Consider the following 8,056-nt stretch of genomic DNA (forward strand, 5'->3'; position numbering starts at 1 on the left):
TTGTTAGTTTCGACTTAGTTGCTGGACTATGAATACGCGCCTATGTATTCATTGACTGAAATATAAATAAACAAATAAATAAAGTGTTTGTATTTAATTTTATTAAAATCATATGGCTCCTCCTCTCGCATTCCCTATTTCAAACAATCTTTTAGGCATAGAATTAACAAGATTAATTAAAAAGTTTTGTTCTAACTGCTCCCACTCTCTTAAAATTGCAGTCTTTAAGTTTTTAACTGAATCAAATTTTTTATTTTCGGTATATACACGTCTGGCAAGTGTTTCCCAAATATTTTCAATCGGGTTCAAGTCCGGGAGCACACTGGCCAGTCCATTGTTTCAACAGAACAAGCTTCCAAAAATGTTTTTGTTCGCAGACTTTTGTGGATGGCAGCATTTTCGTGCATAAAAATCCACGGTCTTTCTCTATTTTCCTCTAAAAATGGAAGAAGACTGCTCTCGAGTACTCCAATATACTCTGTACTATTCATTTTGGACTTGTGAAGCGAAGATCAAATTTGGTTAGAACTGCAAACACGAATATGGTGCTAGTTACACATACCGAGTCCCAGGATGTATTTAAATTATCTGGAGCAAACTGAAGCCGTGCAGTTTTATGACGTGGTTGTAGCGTTGGCTCCTTTCTCGTATTAGCTTTCACAATGCATTCTGATTTATTTAGAAATCGCCAGATGGTAATTTTGGATAAAGGCTTACTGCAAAGTGCCGCGAGTTGAGTACAGGAAATTGACGAATTACTCGCTTTGGACAAAATCAAGCACTTATCATGTCCCGATAGTTTCGGCTTAGGCCCAGTACTCCGTTTTTTTCTGTAATTATCCGGATCTTGCAGATAAAATCTAATTACGCACCTTGTTCGACGAATTTCTTTTGAAATGTCACTAATATTCATACCAGTGCCTTTGAAAGCGGAAATGTTTCCCTTTTCCTCATCGGATAGACGCTTTCCACGTGGCGTTGTAGGTAAGCTTAGAAAATATAAACGTTAGAAATTAATGTGTTCACTTTAACCGCACTTTTCGATATATGTCGTATAATTATGTTATGATTGTGAGGGCACATAAGAATGAGTATGTTAGCAAAAGATAACTGTACATTCTGCAGCAACTTTTGAGCACGAAAAGAAATAACGTGTTTTTAACAGCGTCAATTGCACTTTAATTCTGTGTATTTGTAAAGACTTTTATAACCAATGGAAAAAGTTTTATTTGATGTTAGCAGTTTTAAGTTTCGAATTGAAGTGAAGAAAACTTCAGAAAGTGAAAAAATTTTCTATTACATTAGGACAACGATTGCTAGTTTTTTACAAACACATAAGAGGTTGAACAAAAGCAAAGTAAAACTCAACACCCCTTCTCAATCAGTTAGTCCTAGGTTGAAACGCATTTCATTAAATCTCGTGACATCCAGAGCCTTCGTGAAAACATCTGCGAGTTGATCCTTAGTTGCAATTGATTTCAATTTGATTATTCCGCTTTCAATATTGTCTCTTATAAAATGATGTTTGATATCTTCATATATAATCGCAGGTTCATCATTGATTTGGTACAAGTCCTTGAGTAATCCTCTGATCCAAATAGCTTCTGAGACTGCTGCACTGAGAGCCACGTATTCTGCTTCACTCGAAGAGGTAGATACTGTGGTTTGTTTCTTCGAAGACCATGATACAGTACAACCAAAGACTTTGAAGACATAACGACTAATTGACTTTCTATCAATTGTATCATTAAGCCAATCAGCATCTGCGTATCCAACTAATGGCAAACCATTTCCATTTCAAAACTCCAAATTTAGCGTTTTTGTACCTTTTATATACCACACGATCCTCTTTAGGGCTTGCCAGTGTTGCTCAGATGGGTTTTGTTGAAAGCTACCCATATATCCAACAGCAAAGCAAATATCGGGACGTACAAATAGCATTATATACATGAGGCTACCCAAAAGCTCTCTATATAGTTTTTCCAAAGAACCTGGGTCTTCTCTAGAAATCAAATGCATATTTTTCTCCATTGGAGTTTTCACTGGGTTGCACTCTGACATTCCGAATTTTTCCAAAACTTTTTCAATGTTTGCTTGTTGAGATAGTTGCACACCATTTTTTGAATTTTCAATTTTCGTACTCAAGAAATATCTTAATGGACCACAATCAGACATCTCAAACCTCTTTGTTAACTCTTTTTTAAGGTCGTCTATTGCAGATAACTTATTTCCAACAATAAGTGAGCCGTCAACATATAGCACAAGTATTAGTAAGTCACCAAGCTTGCCCTTTTTTGCGTAAAGGCAATAGTCGTGCTTGGAAAGCGTAAAACCCAACTTTAAAATATAGTGATTAAATGCCTGGTTCCAACATCTGAGGGCTTGTTTGAGACCGTAAAGAGACTTGATAAGTTTGCAAGCTTTTCCTTTATCCTCACTAATAACCCCTTCTAGCAGGGACATATATAATTCTTCTTTGAGAAAACCATGTAATAACGCTGTTTTGACATCAAGCTGATGATGATGTCCGTTTTTGACACCGACAGCTAAAACAACACGAATGGTTGTCAACTTCGCCACAGGAGAATAGGTCTCATTATAGTCGATTCCTTCTTTTTGTAGGAAACCCTTCACCACCAGTCTTGCTTTATGACGCACCAAATTCCCATTTTCGTCCGAAAAACCCATTTTGATGATAACAATTTTGCACCTTTAGGAGGAGTTACTATTTCCCATACATTATTGTCCTGCATCGATTTTAGCTCTTCGTTAACTGCAATAAACCACTCAGCCTTGTCCGGCCCAGTGTTGCCAAATCGTGGGATTTCGCCCATAATTTGGGAATTTCGCACCATAAAAGGGCGCGTGGGATTTTGCGTCTCATTATGGGATTTTTAGCTAAATACAATTTTGAGTATCTATTGTTTTTTTTTATTTGCTGTTAATTCCAACGTGACGGGTCGGACATTTAAACTTGTTTTTCCTCAAACTTTAAGTAATTTAGTTTTAACTCTTCATTCAGCATTTCAAACTGTTAACATCTTAATTCAAATATCAGTTTACCACGAAACTAATAAAGTAGAAAACTTAACTATATGATTTACACAGAAAATTTTTCAATTTCCCCAAGAGTGACGGCTGAGACAGCGACGACACCCACCTCTCTGAGTGGATGGATTCGTTTCCCATTTTAGACAATCTTTATATCAAAATATTTCTTGCATAGCGGCTTTCTCGAATGTAGTCATTACACTAAATTTGTTGGGGCTATAAAACTGCATACCCAAAAATGTTTTAAAGGTTTACACCCAAATTCATAAAAAAAAAAAAAGAACATTTTAACTGCTTTATAAATCGAAAATTTGTATGAAAATATCACCCTGTAAAGCGCTTTAAACCTATTTTATTTTTTATGAATAAGGCCATTAGATTAAAAAATACCGAAATTTTTACGAAAATTTGTTTAGTTTTCCTAAATTTTGTATAAAGTGTGTGTGCGGGCGGTATTTTTATAGAAAAATACCAACAAAAATTATCTCGACAAACCTTACGAATATTTAAAAAAAACTCAACACGTGGTCATTTGTTTCATTCACTGTATCTACTCTTTATATATATTGTTCTTAAAATTTTGAATATTTAGTATTCATAAATGGGATTTTCGAATTTGAAAATGGGATAAACGTTTTTCAAAGGAGAATGGGATTTTCGTACCTTTGGAGTTGGCAACACTGGTCCGGCCTTCCATAAATGTCGTTAAAATGTTCAGGAACATCTTACCGGGAAGGTTACGCCTTCTTTGACCACGGCATAGTGCAGGTTCAGATTCTTGATTAGCAACCGGTAGCTCATCACCAATACTATCCTCAAAGTAATCCTCGTCTTCTTCTCTTGCGTTACTATTCCTATCGTTCGGTGAACTGACAACACTATCATGATTTCAATTTCCTGCCTCACTTTCGCTCACGACAACAACACCACTATCCCCTTCTTGCTCGTGAGTTCTAATAATTGAAACAGGATCTTCCACAGGAACTAGCTTCTTAAACGGAAAACAATTTTCGTCGAACTTGATATCCCTTGATGTAAAGACTCTTTGTTTCACAACATCCCATAGTCTGTACCCATTTGGAGTATAACCGATCATTACCGCTTTTTGCATGAAGCTTCTTTCTTTTTTGATTTGGTATCCAGGCCATAGCTTTACAACCAAGTACACGTATTTTCGACATGTCAGGCTTTTTACCATAAAACAACTCAGCAGGTGTAACATGGCCATCTAACGACTTAGTTGGACTTCGATTAATAATATACACTGCCGATAGTGCTGCTTCACCCCACATTCTCTTGGGTAATTGGGATTCTATGAGCATAGTACGAACCTTTTCGACTAGCGTTCTGTTAAAACGCTCTTCCACTCCGTTTTGTTGAGGAGAGTACGCCATTGTACATTCCACCTGGATCCCTTTTTGCTTATACCATCGCTGTTGTTCAGACGAACAATACTCACGACCTTGATCCACAGTTACCTTTGATATGGATTTACCAAACATTGCTGTTACCATCGCTTCATATTCTTTAAATACTTCGAAAACCTGATACTTGTTTTTTATTAAGAAAATCATGGCAAAATGCGAAGTCATCTATAAACGACACGAAGTACTTTGAGCCATCATAACCAATTGGATCGATCGGCCCGCAAACATCAGAATGTATTCTCTCCAATACTCTTTTAGACTTTGCACGGGTGCTATCGAAAGGGTCTCTACATTCTCATTTTCGTTGTTGGTGTTTCCGACAGGATAGGAGTGTGATGTAATGTGGAACGATTTTCCGTCATCCCTTGTCAAATTTGGTTTGGAGACAAACCGGTTTCGGCGTTGTGCCATCGTGTAATTTTTCGTTCTGAATAATTTCTGTTTGTCTGTGACTATTTATAGCCGTGTTAAATCGTCGTTGGTTCATAGTTAGGTACGTCTCAGCGGATTATATTATTTCGTTCAACCAGTAGTTTCAGTTCTGAGTGTACACCCTCAGGTATAAATTAGCTTTTCACCTCTTTTTTGATTAATTGTTGCATGGATTCGCAGGTAGGTAAAAATCAGTTATTTTCTTTCTCTTTGTTTCTGTAGTTTGGACCTGCATTTCATTGTTTATGGTAGTTTCAGGGTTTATGTTTTGTTTTGCGTATAGTAGCCTGAGTGGTTCGAATAATATATCAGATGCGGTGTAGGCTTGGGCTGTCTTGACTTATACGGGCAAAACGTCATATAAATTGGCTAAGGTATTCCAAAAGTATAACATTAATACAGCATTTAGAACGAAGGACGATGTGGGGAGGATACTACGAAATAGTGCAAACGTGTATATAAGTTGACTTGCGAATGTCAACATAGTTACATAGGACAAAAAGGGAGCAAGATAAAAACAAGATATCGTGAACATATAAGGGACTACCACAAAAAAATGCTAAAACCTTCTACCACCCCGGAATCGAACTTCGCAAAGCATATTACAGAAAACCATTGTACGCCAATGAGAATAGGAAAGACAGCCAAAGTTCTCCATGTACAGCACAAAGGACAACGCCTAAACGTATTAGAGAATATGGAGATATACAAACAAAATACGTTCGTCGGAAAAATAATAAATGAGCAAATAAACACCGCATCTGATATATTATTCGAACCACTCAGGCTACTCCTATACGTAAAACAAAACAGAAACCCTGCAACTAAAATAAACAGTGTTCATCCAACTTGACGTTTCTGTTTGTGGAACATTCTACGTCATTCCTCGAACATTCTGCCTATTTCTCGTTGTTCGCTTTGTGTTTCCGCATTATACGCCACAAATGAAATGCAGGTCCAAACTACAGAAACAAAGAGAAAGAAAATAACTGATTTTTACCTTCCTGCGAATCCATGCAACAATTAATCAAAAAAGAGGTGAAAAGCTCATTTCTACCTGAGGATGTACACACAGAACTGAACCTACTGGTTGAACGAAAGAATATAATCCGCTGAGACGTACCTAACTATGAACCAACGACGATTTAACACGGCTATAAATAGTGACAGACAAACAGAAACTATTCAGAACGAAAAATGACACTGAAGATGGCGCAACGCCGAAACCGGTTTGTCTCCAAACCAAATTTGACAAGGTCTCTACATTGTTTCCCTTGAAAGCAAGCATCACAAAATTGTATATTACCACACTTCACATTGATACCAGTCACCATATCATGTTTAATTAAATCATTTAAATCTCCTTGCCCGATGTGTCCTAATCTGTTATGCCACATCTCGATTTCATTTGTTGAGTATGCTGGCGATGCAGGCTTATTGACATCAACTTCAAATTCATACAAATTTCCATTCAGATTCGCTGTTGCAATTACAAGACCATCCTTTTTAATAAAAGCAACCTTTTTCCCGAACTTGACTTCAAGACCGGCGTTTGTCAGTTTTTGTACGGACAACAGATTATCACGCAGCTCAGGTATATACAAGACTTGCATTAACGTAATGGGAATACCTTTGTTACTTTTACCACGTATTTCTCCACAGTTCCTGGCTACTATCGTCTCGTTGTCCTTTGCCACGTTTATTATTGTCGGTGGATCTATGAATCTTGTCAAATAATAAATTATTATTTACCAAATGATCGCTAGCCCCAGAATCTAACTTAAAAATTAGCTTTGATTCGTGTTTCTTTCTGAAACCATTTTCAACATGGATGGCATTTCCCTTTGAACTTTATATTCCCATTGAAATTCTTTTTATTATAACACGCAGTCTTAACATGGCATTTTCCAATACCCCTATCATTAAGTTTTGTCTGCGATTAAACGTACCTTCGCAATATTATAATCTAGTTTACCATCTAGATTTTGAAGAGCAGTAACAAGAGGGTCAAATTTCTCCGGTAAGGTAAGAAACAATTGAGCTAAAACATCGTTTTCTTCCATCACAGCTCCAGATAATTTGCGATTTCGAACCAATCCTTCAAACGTTGCCAAATGTGTAACAACTGACTCATCTTCTCGCATACGTAGCGTTGTGAGCTGCTTACGTACCAAGAGCTGACTTAGCACAGACTTCTTTGCAAACGATTCATTGAGACTACTCCACATTGCTTTGCTGATTTCTTTTCCCTGATATAACTTAGACAATCATTGTGGACAAACGCAACCAGGCGCTCCATGGCTTTTTTATCCTTTCTAAGGAATTCAGCCTTAGCCTCCTCTCCAAATGGTGGATCGCCCGTTAAAACCTCCCCAAATGAGAGAATCCAGATGAATTTTGACTCGGAACTGCCAATCGTCAAATTCAGCTCCTCGGAATTGAGGAATTCCATTCGTATTGTCCTTGCCGTCGCCCATAACCTAAAGACTTTTATAACCAATGGAAAAAGTTGTATTTGATGTTAGCAGTTTTAAGTTTCGAATTGAAGTGAATAAAACTTCAGAAAGTGAAAAAATTTTCTATTACATTAGAACAACGATTGCTAGTTCTTCACAAACACATAAGAGGTTGAACAAAATCAAAGTAAAACTCAACAATTTGTTTTTGCCCAAATGTTAACAACATAGCTCGGTCGAGGTAAAGAGCTAGGATTTTATAGGTGGCGTATAATACGAGTAGTGATACACACTTTATTTTTGCGAGGAACACCACCGTGGAACGCAAAAATATTGTGGTCAGTGTAGCAATAGTTGCACTTAAAAGGGCTATTTAGTGTTGAAAAATAACATCTACGTCGACAACCATAATAAGGCCGATTATAAAATAATCACCCCTATTGCGAGTGTCACAAGTAGTAGATAAACAACAATTATTCGATAATCGACTTTCCATAGTATCGTGAATCTCGATTTTTCGTTCAATAAGCGACTGTGAATAGTTTCAGGCGCTCATCCTTCGACAAATATGCGTTTATCTACTACTAGTCGACACTCGCAATAGGGGTGAAGATCTCTCAATTGGTGTTCGGGTTTTAACCGACTTCCAAAAAAGGAGGAGGTTATCAGTTCGTCGGAATATTTTTTTTT

The sequence above is a fragment of the Rhagoletis zephyria genome, unplaced genomic scaffold, assembly GCF_001687245.7.
Source record: "Rhagoletis zephyria isolate East Lansing unplaced genomic scaffold, Rhagoletis_zephyria_1.1 Rzeph_scaffold_04639, whole genome shotgun sequence".
NCBI classification, from domain to species: domain Eukaryota; kingdom Metazoa; phylum Arthropoda; class Insecta; order Diptera; family Tephritidae; genus Rhagoletis; species Rhagoletis zephyria.